The sequence below is a fragment of the Aythya ferina genome (genome assembly GCF_964211825.1).
Source record: "Aythya ferina genome assembly, chromosome: 1".
NCBI classification, from domain to species: domain Eukaryota; kingdom Metazoa; phylum Chordata; class Aves; order Anseriformes; family Anatidae; genus Aythya; species Aythya ferina.
The window spans coordinates 50,331,139-50,346,430 of NC_140296.1; positions in this window are offsets into that span (position 1 = coordinate 50,331,139).

A 15,292-nucleotide genomic window follows, 5' to 3' on the forward strand; every position below is an offset into this window, starting at 1 on the left:
AAAGGAAATGTTATAATTTACAATAAAGGAAATTGAACAATAAAAATATGACAGGATTATGTTTTCATAGGTATGTGTAGGATCACTGAAGGATTCTTGGGGTCACATAATTTTCCTACATAATTTGTTTCAGTATAATAATAATAACTTTTTGCTTACTTCTACTGTAAATTTTATTTGTTGTATAATAACTAAGTTATTTCTTTGCCTGGACTTGGAGAATAACTAAGATATTCACTTTATGCATATCAACTCATCCTTTTATTTTTTTTTCTATGAATTAAAAAATACAAACATTTTTTTTTTCATATTTTCTAAAATATTTATTGCTCTTTCCTGTATCTTTATTCTGCTTTATTTTTAAACCTATACTTAATGTTTCCAGAAAGTCATACACTGGTTAATCATATGAAAAGCCCATGTATTCTTATATGTGCATAACAACCTTTGTGATTATTATGTAGAAGTAGATATTGATACTCTTTATGAAAAATGTATGCTCAGTAATAAAAATTGTAGCCCAAACTGTGAGGTGTTTTGCTTATTTGAATAATTGGTAACATTTTGGTTGAACAGTTTCATAGAAAGTTACCTATATTTTTAAAATGAAAATTTTGAACAAGAAAAATTAGAAAAATTGAGCATATTAAAACAATTTCAAAATGTATTTTAACTATTTCATGTTATGCAATAATGACTAGGAATAGATAACAGCTTGATAGCATTAGTAACTAAATATATTGGCAGTTAGAATGCTTTGTAGAACAAAGCTGCAAAATATATTTGTTTTGAAGATAGTAGTATAGATTCATTCTATATTCTATTCTATGTTATTTGGTCACTTACATTTCTGGAAAATTAAGTCTTCATAAAAACACTATATTAGAAATTATTTTTCTTCCTGATTTGATTATTGATACTCTTCTGTGCATTAAGTTTAATTGAGGAAATGACTGTGCATTTAATAAATTTATTTGAATATCCATATTGATACTGAGAGATAAAAGGAAAACAAACAAACAAACAAACAAACAAACAAAAAAAAAAAAAAAAACAGAAAAACATAGAATCATAGAATTGTTTGGGTTGGAAAAGATCATCTAATTCCAACTCACCCTGACATGTACAAGGGCACCTTCCACCAGACCAAAGACTCAAAGATGCTCAAAGATGGCTCAAAGAACCATCCAACTGAACCTTGAACAGTTCCAGGGTGGGGGCATCCATAACTTCTCTGTACAGCCTATTCCAGTGCCTCACCACCCCACCCTCCGAGTAAATAATTACTTCCTTAGATCCAATCTAAATCTACTCTCTCTTAGTTTAAAACTATTACCCCTTGACCTATCATTATGTACCCCGACAAAAAGTACCTCCCTAGCTTTACTGTAGGCCCCCTTTAGGTACTCAAAGTCAGCTATAAGGTCTCCTCTTCTCCAGGCTGAACAACCCCTGTCTTTGGTGTAAAGGTGTTCCAGCCCCTTGAGTGCTCCAGTTTTTTGTGGCCTTTCTCTGGACTTGTTCTAATTTGTGCATGTCTCTCTTGAGCTGTGGGTCACAGAGATGAACTCCAGGTGGGGTTTCACAGGAGCAGAGTAGAAGGGGAGAATCACCTCTCTTGACCTGCTGTCCATGCTTCTTTTGATGCAACCCAGGATATGGTTGGCTTTCTGGGCTTCAAGCACACATTGCTGGCTCATGTTGAGCTTTTCATCAACCAACACCCCCAGGTCCTTCTCCTCAGGAATGCTCTCAGTCCATTCTCCACCCAGCCTGTATTTGTGCTTGGGATTGCCCTGGCCCTGGCATAGGATCTTGCAACTGGCCTTGTTGAACCTCAGGAGGTTCACACAGGCCCACCTCTTGAGTCTGTCAAGCCCCTCTGGATCAAGGTCCCTCTAGAAAATAATCTGCATAAAGCCACAGAGATCTAAAAAGATACTCTCATTAAGCCAAATACAAGTGTCTGAACCATGTTCCCTCACCAGTACCATCAAAAAACAAAATAAACATGCAAACAAAAAATGTTTGCAGTCCTTGTATTGAAGCAATAAAAAATAAGTAGAAAAGAATTTCTAAATTGGCTGTTAAAATATGTCTTAGTAGTATCTATAAAATGTGTATTCATTAAAATTGCTGTTTCGTTGTTCATTTCTCAGAGATGCAATTTGCTAAGTTAATTCTTCATGAATTTATATCACTATGTAGCCCTCTTTCACTCTCTCACCCACCCACAGTCATATACAGTTTACTGTCAAGGAAAACTTTTAATAAAAATGCAAACTTTTTTCACACGTTACTTGTGCATATTTTTCCACAGTCTACACATTAGGAGTATATACCAAGACAGCTTTAACAGTAATTTTTTATATACTGTATTTACATTAATTCATTTTCTGTGATATCTCCATTGCTTATTGCATGCATATACTTTCTAGGAAATAACAATTCTAAGATAAAGTATATTGCCAATAAATTTTCAAATGTTTCTACTTAAACTGTTCACAAACACATTTGAAAGATTTCCACTAACTTCTGAAGTTTGAAAGATTGTAAATTTGTCCTTGTTGCATCTTAGTGTGCTGAATAAAACTTAAATAATTCCATTCACCCAAATCCAAACGTGTAATTTCAAATCAAATGAATAAATACATAAATAACACCTTATCAGTTGGAAGAACAGAAGGATACTGCTCATGACTTTTAAAGACTTTGACAATTGTTTGCTAGTTCTCTAAGGCAACAGTTTCTGGTTTCAGCATAAGGACTTCAGAATGGTAATCCTTCAACATGACGACATTGTACAACTGAAGGAAAATGGATGCACGATGGCCCTTTAAAAGTAATCACAGAATCATAGAATCATTTGGGTTGTAAGGGATCTATAAAGATCATCTAACCTCAACCCACCTGCCATGGGCAGGGACACCTTTGACTAGACCAGGTTGCTCAAAGCCCCATCCATCCTGGCCTTGAAAACTTCCAGGGATGGCACATCCACAACTTCTCTGGGCAACCTGCCTCACCACTCCCGAGTAACAAAATTCTTCCTTATATCTAAATTGAAATCTACTCTTTCTTAGTTTAAAACTATTATTCCTTGTCCTATCACTACACTTAAGGACTTAAGGACCTTAAAGATCATCTAGTTTCATCCCTCTTGCTCTGGACAGGGTTTCCAACCAGTAGAGCAGGCTGTCCAGAGCCGCATCCAGCCTGGCCTTGAATGCCTCCAGGGATGGGGCATCCACAGTTCTGAGCAACCTGTTCCAGTGCCTCACCACCCTCTGAGTGAAAAACTTCCTCTTAATATGTAAGCTAAATCTCCCCTGTCTTAGTTTAAAACCATTCCCTCTTGCCATATCACTATTGACACATGTGAACAGGCATTCCCCTTCCTGTTTGTACGCTATCTTCAAGTACTGGAAGGCTGCAATGAGGTCTCCCTGGAGCCTTTTCTTCTCCAGTCTAAACAAGCCCAGTTTCTTCATAAGGAGAGGTGCTCCAGCCGTCTGATCATCTTAGAGGCCCTTCTCCGGACCTGAGTCCTTCCCCAGCTTTTCAGTCATCTCCAGTTAGGTACTGGAAGGACACTATAAGGTCTCTCTGGAGCCTTCTCTAAGCTAATCAACTCTAACTCTCTCTGTCTCTTTTAACAGAAGAGACATTTCAACCCTCTGATGATGCTCATGGCCCTCCTCTGGACACTCTAACAGATCCATGTCTTTCTTATGCTGTGGGTCACAGAGCTGAATGCAGTACTCTAGGCGAGGACCCATGGGAGCAGAATAGAAAGAGATAATCACCTCCCTTGACCTGGTAGCTATACTTCTGATGCAGCCCAGGATACATTTGACTTTCTGTGATGCAAATGAACATTATTGGCTCATATTCATGTGGGCCCACTTTTTAAGCCTGTCAGTGTCCCTCTGGATGACATCCCTTCCCTCCAGTGTCTCGATTATGCCATTCAGCTTGGTATAACCTGAGAACTTGATGAGGATGCACTCAATCCCATTGCCCATGTCACCAACAAAGACATTAAATAGATTTTAAAATCTGTCCCAATACAGATCCCTGAGGGACACCACTTGTCACTGGTCTCCATCAAGCTGTTGACCACAACTCTTTGAATGCAACAAGACAGTTCCTTGACCAACAAGTGGTCCATCCATCAAAACCATGTCTCTCCAATTTAGAGACTAGAATATCATGGGTGACAATGTCAAATGCTTTGCACAAGTCGAGGTGGATGATGCCAGTTTCTCTTCCCCTGTCCACCAATACTGTAACCCCACTGTAAAAGGCCACCAAATTTGTAAGGTACAATTTGCACTGTTTATTATTTTGGCATATTTTTAAACACAACACTATATGCTCTGCTATAGAGAGAAAGTTAACTCCATTCCGCCCAACCCAGTACATGTAAAGCGAGTTTAAGGAGAAATTTATCTCCAAGAAATAAAGAAATTTTGTTTTGTTTTGTACTCATTAATATCTTCCTGAGCAGTACTTGGCATATATGTCAAATACTAGACATTACCTATATTATTTGAGCACTGTAAGAATTATTAGTCAATGAGTCTATTTATCTAAAGAGTTTATTGTAGTGCTCACTTATTACTGAAGTTTAAATTCCCAAAGAATCTCCTGTTCCCTTCTGCTTTCATCAGTTCCTAAAATATATTTCCAAGTGCTGTGAAGAAAATGAGTCTTAAATTCCAATGAGACATTAATATGTGAAATGTATGAGAAATGCTTATACCTATCTCTACTAGTTACTTTTCTCTCTTGTAGCTTCATGGCTTTAAATGGATAGATGAGCAAGGAGCCATAAGAGAAGAATTCCCATTTTGCAGGCATGCCTGGAGAAAATAAATAGCATTTATTGCATTATTGTTGGTTGTCGTGGATATAAGCAGCAGCTACTCTTTCCATAGACCATAATTGGATAATAAATAATTAAATAAAAAGCATAAACATTGTGGCAATGATGAAGGATGATGATAATAAAGAACATAAGATTAGACTGAATCTTAAAATCAGTGACTTTGTCTGTAGACACACAATTTAGAGCCACATCTTCTGATTATCTTCCAGACTTCTGGTTAACACTAGATCTGGAGCTGGAGCCCATTGAGAGGAGCCCACACAGGAGCAGGGGATCAGGGGAGGGGGGAGAGGGGGAAGCTGCCACCCATGGGGGGTCCATGTTGGAGCAGTTTGCTGAAGGATGGACCCTGTGGTAAGGACCTATATTTGGAGCAATTCTTGAAGAGCTGCTGCCTGTGGGAACTCCATGCAGGATCAGTTCAGGAAGGGCAGCATCCTGTGGGAGGGACCCCACGTGGAGCAGGGGCAGAGAGTGACCTTGAAGATGTGGTAGAGATGAAGCATTAGGGACTGACCACAGCCCCCATTTCCTGTTCCTGTTCCCCTGCACCACTCGGGGAAAGGATGTAGAAGAGGGTGGATGGAAGGGAAGGTGTTTTTAGATCATTTTTATTTTCTCCCCTCTTTAGCTTATTAGTAACAGACATTAAATTATTTTAATCTTTTTATGCTGTCTTAAAGGATCTTGAGGGTCTCTTCCAACCTAGACGATTCTGTGATTCTGTGATTCTGTGATTCTGAGTCTGTTTTGCACATGACAATAATTGTTGGGTGATCTCCCTGTACTTATCTTAACCCTTGAGCCTTTACTATCATATTTTTTCCCTCTTTCCCTTTGAGGGAAAGCAGTTGTGGTGGGGTTGAGCTGCCCAGCTGAGTAAAACCACCACAATAAATGAACAGCAGGCTGTAGGCCAGGGACATTTTTCATGCATCTTGCTAAAATACAAAGTAATTTATCTCATATTAGGAATTTATGATTTCTCTATACAAAGGGCTTGGACTTGAATCAACCCTAAGATTAAAAATCTTACATGAAGACCTTGAGTTTGGATCATTAACTGATAATAATCAATGGTTTAGCTACCCATAGACACGCAGAAGCTAGCAGTCTACCTCATCTTCATCAGCATGATATAGAATGACTACTCAGCAAATCATATGTCAATAAGAAATGTAAGGAAATAAAAGGCCTTGATGTGCCAAATGATAGATCCTCACCCAAGAGATGATGTGATACACTGGAGCATTACGACAATAGAAATTTCATGAAGTTCAGTGAGCAGAACTGCAATGATCTACACTAGAGAAAGTAATGCCCCATGTCAGCAGGAGAATTTGTGAAGCACCACCTGTCTGAACAGCAGTCCTGCTGGAATGGACACAGTGGGCACCAAACTGAACAGTGTGCTATTTCTAATAAAGCAAATCTTGCCCTACTATGTTACTTAACATAAATATTATCAACATAATGTAGAGCTACACCTGGAATACTGTGTCCAATTTTGTGTCTCCTGATTGAAAAGAATGTAGAGAAAGTGGAGATGGTCTGGTAGAAGGACACCAATATATCTAGAGGATATTAATACAGACAGAGATTGAGAGGGCTGGGCTTCTTCCGTCTGGCAAAGAGGAGGCTAAGGCATAATTTAACAATGTCCTACAACTCCCTGAAGGACAATTATCAAGATGAAAATTTGTATTTAATCATATAATCATATCATATTTATCATGCAGTATTAATTACTGCATGATAATTAATATTATAACTGAAACAGTTAAGATAATCATAAGATACAGTCATAATCTTTCAGTGTTTCAATCTGTCTTCATTACAATTGAGGACAGTTACATTATTTATAAAAAACTTGAGAAAAATATTTAAAAGTAATTATTGTTTTTCAGAAAGCAGACTCACATTTTACCTCTTCATATTTTTCAAACCTTTAAAATTGAATTATATGCCAAAAATAGTAAAAATAAGTACTCTGGAAATTATAGTCAATAAATACTATTTTTTTCTTCCACCTGATATAGCTTACTATACTTTATCTGTATGTAAGACTATCTATATGCAAGGTAAAGAGTTTCCTTGGGTATTGTTTCTTATTCTTATCCTTTTGGGGATATTAATAACCATTACCATGGGGAATTATCATAAACTTTATTATGATATAAATAATTAATACTTTTTTTTTTTTTTTTTTTGCAGCAATAATAACCTTTCAGGTATTTATGATTTATTTGGTAAACATTTGGTAGAAAATGATTCATTTGCTATTACTTGTTAATGTAATTTGAACAGAACTAGGTATTGATGTTTTCATCTTAGGAGATCGTTCCTCCAACAAGTAATTATTTAGGGCAGGTATTTAATTTTATTTTTTGTTACATTCAGCTTAAATGTTAGCTTTATAAATGTCTGGATATTATTTTGCATTATGCTCTTTTTTTTTTTTTTTTTTTTTTTTTTCCATCCTGGATACTATATTGTTTTATTTTATTTTATTTTATTTTATTTTATTTTATTTTATTTTATTTTATTTTATTTTATTTTATTTTATTTTATTTTATTTTATATTATTTTATTATACCTCACGGTATAATCTCACCAATCTTTAGGATCTTAAAAGTTTAAGATCATAGTCTATGTTGCATTTCTGGATGGAAAATTAACTTTGGGGAGACTGTAGGCTTGCTGTCTCCATCCTTCTCTCTTTCCCTTTATAAATACTGAAAGAACTTTTGTTAACTCTGCATTCCAACCATACTGAAAAAGGTATTTCGTTGCCTGCAGATTAGCTATACACTAGCTGGGATTTACTAAAACTCTTCAGTAAATGAAAACTACATTCTGCAAAAGTTAGCAAGATTTCTTAATCTGATTCTATTCCAAACTATAATGTAAATTAAAGTATGAAATATAAATGACCTCTCCCCATGGTTAGACAACCTTCCAATAATTAAATCTATTATTCTGAGCTAACCCAAGGTAGAGAAGCTACCTTTGGCTCTCTCATACATTATATTTATCCTGAATAAACTGATAGAGGTTAATTACATGGAAAGAAAAGAGGGTGAAAGTGTAGGAGAAGGTAAAAGAGAGGGAAGGAAGCAGCACAAATACAGGCTAGCATGCTTGCTTACTCTATGGTAATGGAACTTTAGTCAGAAATTATTAATTAAAAAAAAAAAAAAAAAAAAAAAAGGCATTACCCACTGCACTCCTCCAGCATGAGCTCTTTCATGGGCTGCAGTTCCATTCAGAAAAAAACTCTGCTTCTATTTCTCTCCAGAGTTTGCAATTCCTTCATGAAATATGCATTTGCTCCAGCATGGGCTTCTCCATGGATTAACAGGAGAATAACTGCTCCAGCAGTAGTAGTTCCTCCTCTGACCTTGGTGCTCCCTCTGCCATTTCTCATTTATTTTATTTCATTCCCCCTGTTCTGCCTGTCTATCACTTTCTACCCCTTCCTAAACAAGTTTACTCCGAAGCACCACCATCTTGGCTGCAGGGCTTAGCAGCTTAGTCCCCTGTGTTGGGACTCTCAGAGCCAGATGGAACCAATTGTGTCTAGCATGGTGCTACCCTTGGTCTCTTCTCACAGATGCCAGTCCTGCAGCACCCCAGCTACAAAAACCTAGATACCTTCACACAACACAATGGAGTAGACTCTGTGGGGAAAAAAAAAAAAAAAAAAAAAAAAAAAGAGGGGTGTCAATTCATAAATATTTCATGTATATAATAAAAAATAAAATTATATAAAACAAAAGCTTAATGCACCCAGTTCTTTTCTAGAATCAAAGTTTATCCTAACAACCAAAGCAAGAAAATAACTGCTCTGAGGAAATATGTGTAAAATGTGCAGCATGTGAGGCACAGAGTTTTCATATAATTGAACTGATGGAGACTATGTATAAAATATTTTTCTCTTTATCCAAACTAAATAATATTTCATTCCATAGTTAGTTTGAATAGGCTGAAGATTTACTGAAACACTTGTGGCTTTAGACTATGTTTAACACTATGTTGCATGGAATACATACCAAAATATGTAATAAATAATTCTTAGTGATTGGTTAGGTTACTGAAGATATATAGTTGAAGCAAAAAGGACAGTTGCAACCTATTTATTTTAATTTTCTCCTGCATAAAAATTCTATGATTAATACAAAATTTTTCTTCAATCCATGCACTTTGGGAATAAATGTCATTATGCATCAGTTTGACTGTCTAACTGTAGCAGGGCTAGCTTGCCCTGACATAGAAAGTAAAATAGACATTGGAGAAGATAGAAGCTAAGAGATAAAACATTATTGGCTAACTTATTACTGCAGCTAGTGAAAAGCAGTCCTCTTGATTAACCCAAAGTAGAAAATAAAAATGAGGATGGCAGATACATTTGTTAAAGCAATAAACAAAAGTTGGTTAACAACCAAAACAGAAGGAATATCTGTGTCTTTTAGCAATTTTCCCAAGCAAGCTGCATGGGTATTATTTCAATAAAAAACCATAAAGCCATGACAATTCATAAAGATATGACATTTATATCAATATACTTACTGAAATCATGGATTTAATTCACCATTATTAGTAAAACTGTCTGAATGCTGTGTTAAGAAATTACAATGTACTCTGTGGCACTGTAACATAAATAATACTATATCAAGTTTACACATAAAACCAGGATCTTCTGACGGAGCCATAATACTGACAGAGGTTTCCTGAACCAGACAGTAGAATATGTTTTATGTCTTCAGCTGCACAAAAGTAACAGAAAAGTCAACAGATCATCTCCATGGAAATTTCTCCTCAGAGTTAAAGACTCAACTTTTTCAAAACTGATCTTGGAACAGTCCTATAGGACAATTCAACTGCTTTCAGATTTCTATCATGAATTGTCTACAACTGTCAATCTTTTTTTTTTTTTTTTTTTTTTGGTCAATCTTTTATTTTTTTTTTTTTTTCAATTATCTAAAAGCTTATCTCATTTCAAACAGTATTTTTGGTCTAATAAAAGATTTATATGTATAAAAAGACAAACAGACAGTGCATATTTTAGACTAGACACCATGCTTTTAAGCAGATAAAGTTATATGGATGAACCCTGACAGCATTCAGAGAATATACTCATATTTATAAGCTTTTAATATCTAGTTGTCCAAATAACTCTTTGTGTTAGTAAGCATTAGTATAAGACAGCCCTAACAGTATCTTATAAAACTATTCCTTAGCCAATGAGAATACCATTTAGCTTTTCATTATCTCTTAATTTTTCTTGACTACCAAGAAAATATATAATTTAGCACTAAAATATCCTATTATAAATATCTTTTAAAAATGCAGTGAATGAATAAAGCCACTAAAGTACCACCATCCTTTATTTCTACTGTAATTAAACTTTAAAGTAATAGAACAAATTATATGAGTAATTGTACGTTTCAATCTATTCTCTTAGAGACAGGAATTTTAACAGAATTTTTTTATGTTCCTGAAGTCATAATAAACAAGCATAACATCAGTCGGGACACATTCTATCTGGTGTAAGTAGGTATCTTATAAAAGTTGGAATTAGGTTTACAAAATTTTGGCTTAGTAGACACATCTTCATGTTATGTATGTTTTTTGATCAGTTAACAGAGGTCTTATCTTTCTTATTGGTCTACGTTTGCTTGGGTCTATAAAAATGAATATAAATACTTGAAATTACTGAAGTAGGGACCCTGACAGAACTAGCCTTTCAGAATATCCTACAGAGTACTGTATTCCTAGAAATAAAAAAAATAGATGGAAGAGGAAGAGGAAGAGGAAGAGGAAATTTAATGAAGGTACTATGGTTTTACAAATCTTTATGGTACTTTAAAATAGTTGATACATAATTATTTATGATACTATTTCTGTTCCTAAGTCTTCACTTTCTGCTTGCCCTCCTATCTCATTTCTTTCACCTACAGCAAGATTTATCATCACTTTTCAGGGGACTAGTTTCTTTGTGTCTTACTTATGTCTTATTGATAACCTAGAGCGTACTACTACAGTACAGTAAAAAAGCATAGAATCATATAATGGTTTAGGTGGGAAGGGACTTTTAAGTATCATCTAATTCCATCCCCCTCTGCCATGGGCAGGGACACCTTCCACTAGACAAGGTTGCTCAAAGACTCATCCAACCTAGCCTTGAAAAATTCTAGGCCTTCATAACCCTCAGAAGGTGATGAGGCACATGAACAGATTGCCCAGAGGAGCTGTGGATGCCCCATCCCTGGAGGTGTTCAAGACCAGGTTAACAAGGCCCTTGGCAACCTAATATAGTGGGTAGCATCCCTGCCCATGGCATCATAGATGACCTTTAAGGTCTCTTCCAACCCACAACATTCTATGATTCTATAATTCTGTGACTCTATGATTGTACGAAGATCATCAAGTCCAACTCCTAGCTTCACAGAGGACCACCCAAAATTCTAACTTTATGTTTGAATGTGTATGTTTGAGTGTGTTGTCCAAATGCTTCTTGAACTCAGACAGTTCTGTGAGCACTTCCCTGGGGAGCCAGTTCAAGTGCCCAATCATTCTTCTAGTGAAGTACCTTTTCCTAATAACCTGTATGAATCTCCCCTCACACTGGTTCATGCCATTCCCTCAGGTTCTATTACTGGACAGCAGAGATCAGCACCTCCCCATCGCCTTACCCTCCTGAGGATTACAGCTATTGTAAAGAAAACTAAATCTATCTCAACACAAAGAGGACAAGAGGGTGACCAGAAGATTACTGTTTTAGATAAATGGATGATGTTTCTATCATATGAGTGGAAATGATAGTCCTGTAAATGGCCTTCCCTGAAAAAAAAAAAAAAAAAAAAAAAGGTGTGAAAGTCTTCACGATCTAGCCAGACCACCATGGGAAAAATGTATACATGGCTTAGCCCAACACAGAATATAAAGACAGAATAATAAAATAAATTATGAGGAAAGCAGCAGTCTTGAGTAGGCATGAATCTATGTATGCTTTCCCACTGGTTAGGAATACTTAGTGTCATGATGGTGAGCATATACATGTAGATTGGTAATGCGAAACATGTTTTTACTGTGATAGAACTTCATGTTATAATTGCTATGTAGTGATTATGTTGTGCTTTGGTACATTTCTGTATCAGTCTGCTAAGTTAGTATCATATGAAACATCAAATATCTTCAAGTAAATACATTTGGTGTTAAAACATTAAAAGCTCCCTTTGGTACATTTTCTGTATCAGTCTGCTAAGTCAGTATCATACGAAACATCAAATATCTTCAAGTAAATGCATTTGGTTTTGAAATATTAAAAGCTCTCTGTGTGGAATATCTAAAAGAAGATGGTCAGAGAATATTGGACTCTGAAAACAAAGCCATACTTATGCATTACATATACATATGCATATACATATGCATATACATATGCATATACATATACATATGCATATACATATACATTTATATGTATATTTTGTGAAATATGTATACTTATATGTATATTCTGGGAAAAACAAAATTCATGTTACACTAGTGTTCTTAAACCCAGTGTATTATTTAGAGAAATGTGATTTTTGCAACAGTTGGTTCTTAAACATTAGAATTGTTGTTATCTCTCTTATTTTAAAATTTGGTCTTCAATAAGACCTTTAAGTATTATTTTCAATGAGATATTAATGCTCCACACCTAATGTAAAACTAGTTAATTTTCAGCCCATATTTTTCATGTAAGTTTCAGAAAGCATGAAGTTTCAGGACCAAATATTAATTTATTTGCAAAAACTAGAAGGATTTCTAGTTTTCACTGCTCATGAAGCTCAAGGAAGAATATGGGGAGTGTTTTCTGGAATCATAGAATGGCTTGGGTTTGAAGGGACCTTAAAAATATCTAGCTCCAACCCCCCTGCCATAGGCAGGGATGCAACCACTAGATCAGGTTGGCTGAGGCTCCATCCAGCCTGGCCTTGAACACCTCCAGGGATGAAGCATCCACAACTTGGCAACCTGTTCCAATGTTTCACTACACTTACAATGAACAATTTCATCCTAATTTCTAGTCTAAATCTATCCTCTTTTAGTTTAAGACCATTCTTCATTGTCTTATCATTATCTACCAGATTAAAGAATCCTTCTACATCCTCTTTAAGTATTGAAAGGCTGCAATGAGGTCTCCTCCTCTCTCATATTACATTTTTGACAATCACTTTTTCTACAAACTAAGGAAAAAAGATACTACCATTCATAGGATCTGCAGCTCTTTAAACTCTGTCAGGGGTATGGATTTATATTATATCCTTAAGAAGTCAAACATAACAACTACCTGAAAGGAAGCTGTGGGGAGCATGGGACCTCTTCTCACAGGTAACTAGTGATAGGACTAGAGGGAATGTCCTCAAGTTGCACCAGGGGAGGTTTAGGTTGGAAATTAGGAGATATTTCTTTTCAGAAATAGTGGTCAGGCATTGGAACGGGTTGCCCAGGTAAGTGGTGGAGTCACTGTCCCTGTGGGTGTTTAAGGAAAGGTTGGACGTAGTACTTAGGGATGTGGTTTAGTGGGTAATATTGGTGGTAGGGGTATTGTTGGACCAGATGATCCTGCAGGTCTTTTCCAACCTTAATGATTCTATGATTTCTTTTTCCCCAAACACTTATCTAAATACTGAATACTTATTGTTTTGAGGAGAAAGAAATGTATATATGTATGTGTGTATACATGTATATATGCTTTAAGTAAGTGAAAAAACTTGTAGTTCTAAAGATTTAGTTTGGCTAATTCCTAAATAAAGGTTGAATATACAATAAATAATCAGATAACCAGAAAAGATTCATTAAATACTTGCTGTAAAACTAAGCTTTCATGAGCATCACCTCACAGCTGTGGTGGTTTTACTCAGGTGGGCAGCCAAGCTCCACCACAACCGCTCTCTCACTCCCCCTCTCCTCAAAGAGGAAGGGGGAGAAAATACAACACAGAGAACTCGAGGTTTGAGATGAGAAAGGTTTAATTAAAGGGAAAGGGAATGGGGACAAAAAGAAACAAAAGAAACAACAAGTCCACGCGGAAGCACAGAGAGAAGTAAAAAAAAAATATTCTCTACTTCCCATCAATGAGTGATGTTCGGCCACGTCCTGGGAAGCAGGGCCTCAAAACACATAGTGGTTGTTCAGAAGGAAAAGTCCCCTCCCCTACGAGAGCCCCTCTTTTTATTGCTGTGTGTGACATCAGGTGTTATAGAATATCCCTTTGATTGGTTTAGGTCAGCTGCCCTGGTGATGTCCCCTCCCCATCACTTGCCCACCCCCAGCCTGCTGGCTCTTGGGGGCTTGGAAGGAGTCCTGATACTATGCCAGCACTATGCAACAATAGACACAACACTGGAGTGATATCAGTGCTGTTCCAGAGCTGTTCCAGCAGCACTGTGTGGGCTGCTGCAGTGAAAGGTGACTCCATCCCAGACAGACCCAACACAACAGCTCAGATTTGTAAAACCATATACTTGAGAATTATGTTTATAAACACTTTAATTTTACTTATCTCATGAATTAGTTCACCAAAGGTATTTCCTAATTTTGTTTATCATAAAGAAGAAGTTAGAAGCTGAAGGATGTATCAGTTTTGCTTATAGTCCTGTTTGTACATGTACAATGACTTTATATGTGTGATCTTTTCTAAATGAAGATTTCATATACAGGAAATTTAAAAGGAAGAAGTGCAATCAACACTATAAAGGGTGAGTAGATTCTGAGGTACCTTCAAAAGTTCTTAGCTAGCTGTAAAAGCATCTCAAAGAGAGCTCTACTGGAGCTTTCTCTATACTGTACTTGAATTTTTTGAATTGAATTATGCCAGACTCACACTTTTTCAAGGCTGCCAAGTTGGAAAAGGACCATCCAAAAGACAAGTCGCAAACTACAATAATGCAAGCATGAGACCGAAAGAGGATAAATTAAATGCTAATTTACTCGTGGAATAATTGCCTTAGGAACAGCTCATGCAAAAAGGACTTGGGGATTAGACTGATAAATGACAAATATTAGATAATGGTGCATGAAAACAACAACAACAACAACAACAACAAAAGCATTGAATGGTATTTGGGGATGTAATACAATAAGTGCTAATAAAAAGCAGTTGCTCCATTGCACATGATATTGTTGAGGACCCTGAGGGAACAATCTGTGCAATAATGATTGCCACTTACAGAAGAGATAAGGGGGAAAAAATGGGACACGGTCTACAGAGGAGCAAGAAAAATACTGAGAGGCCTGGGCAATATGATCTACATAACTTTTGGGGTAGGGAAGAGTTTGAAAGATTTTTTTTTTGTTTGTTTATCATAGAAAACAAGTGGTTAAGTGGCACTTTGTAAGTCTTCAAAAGCAAAT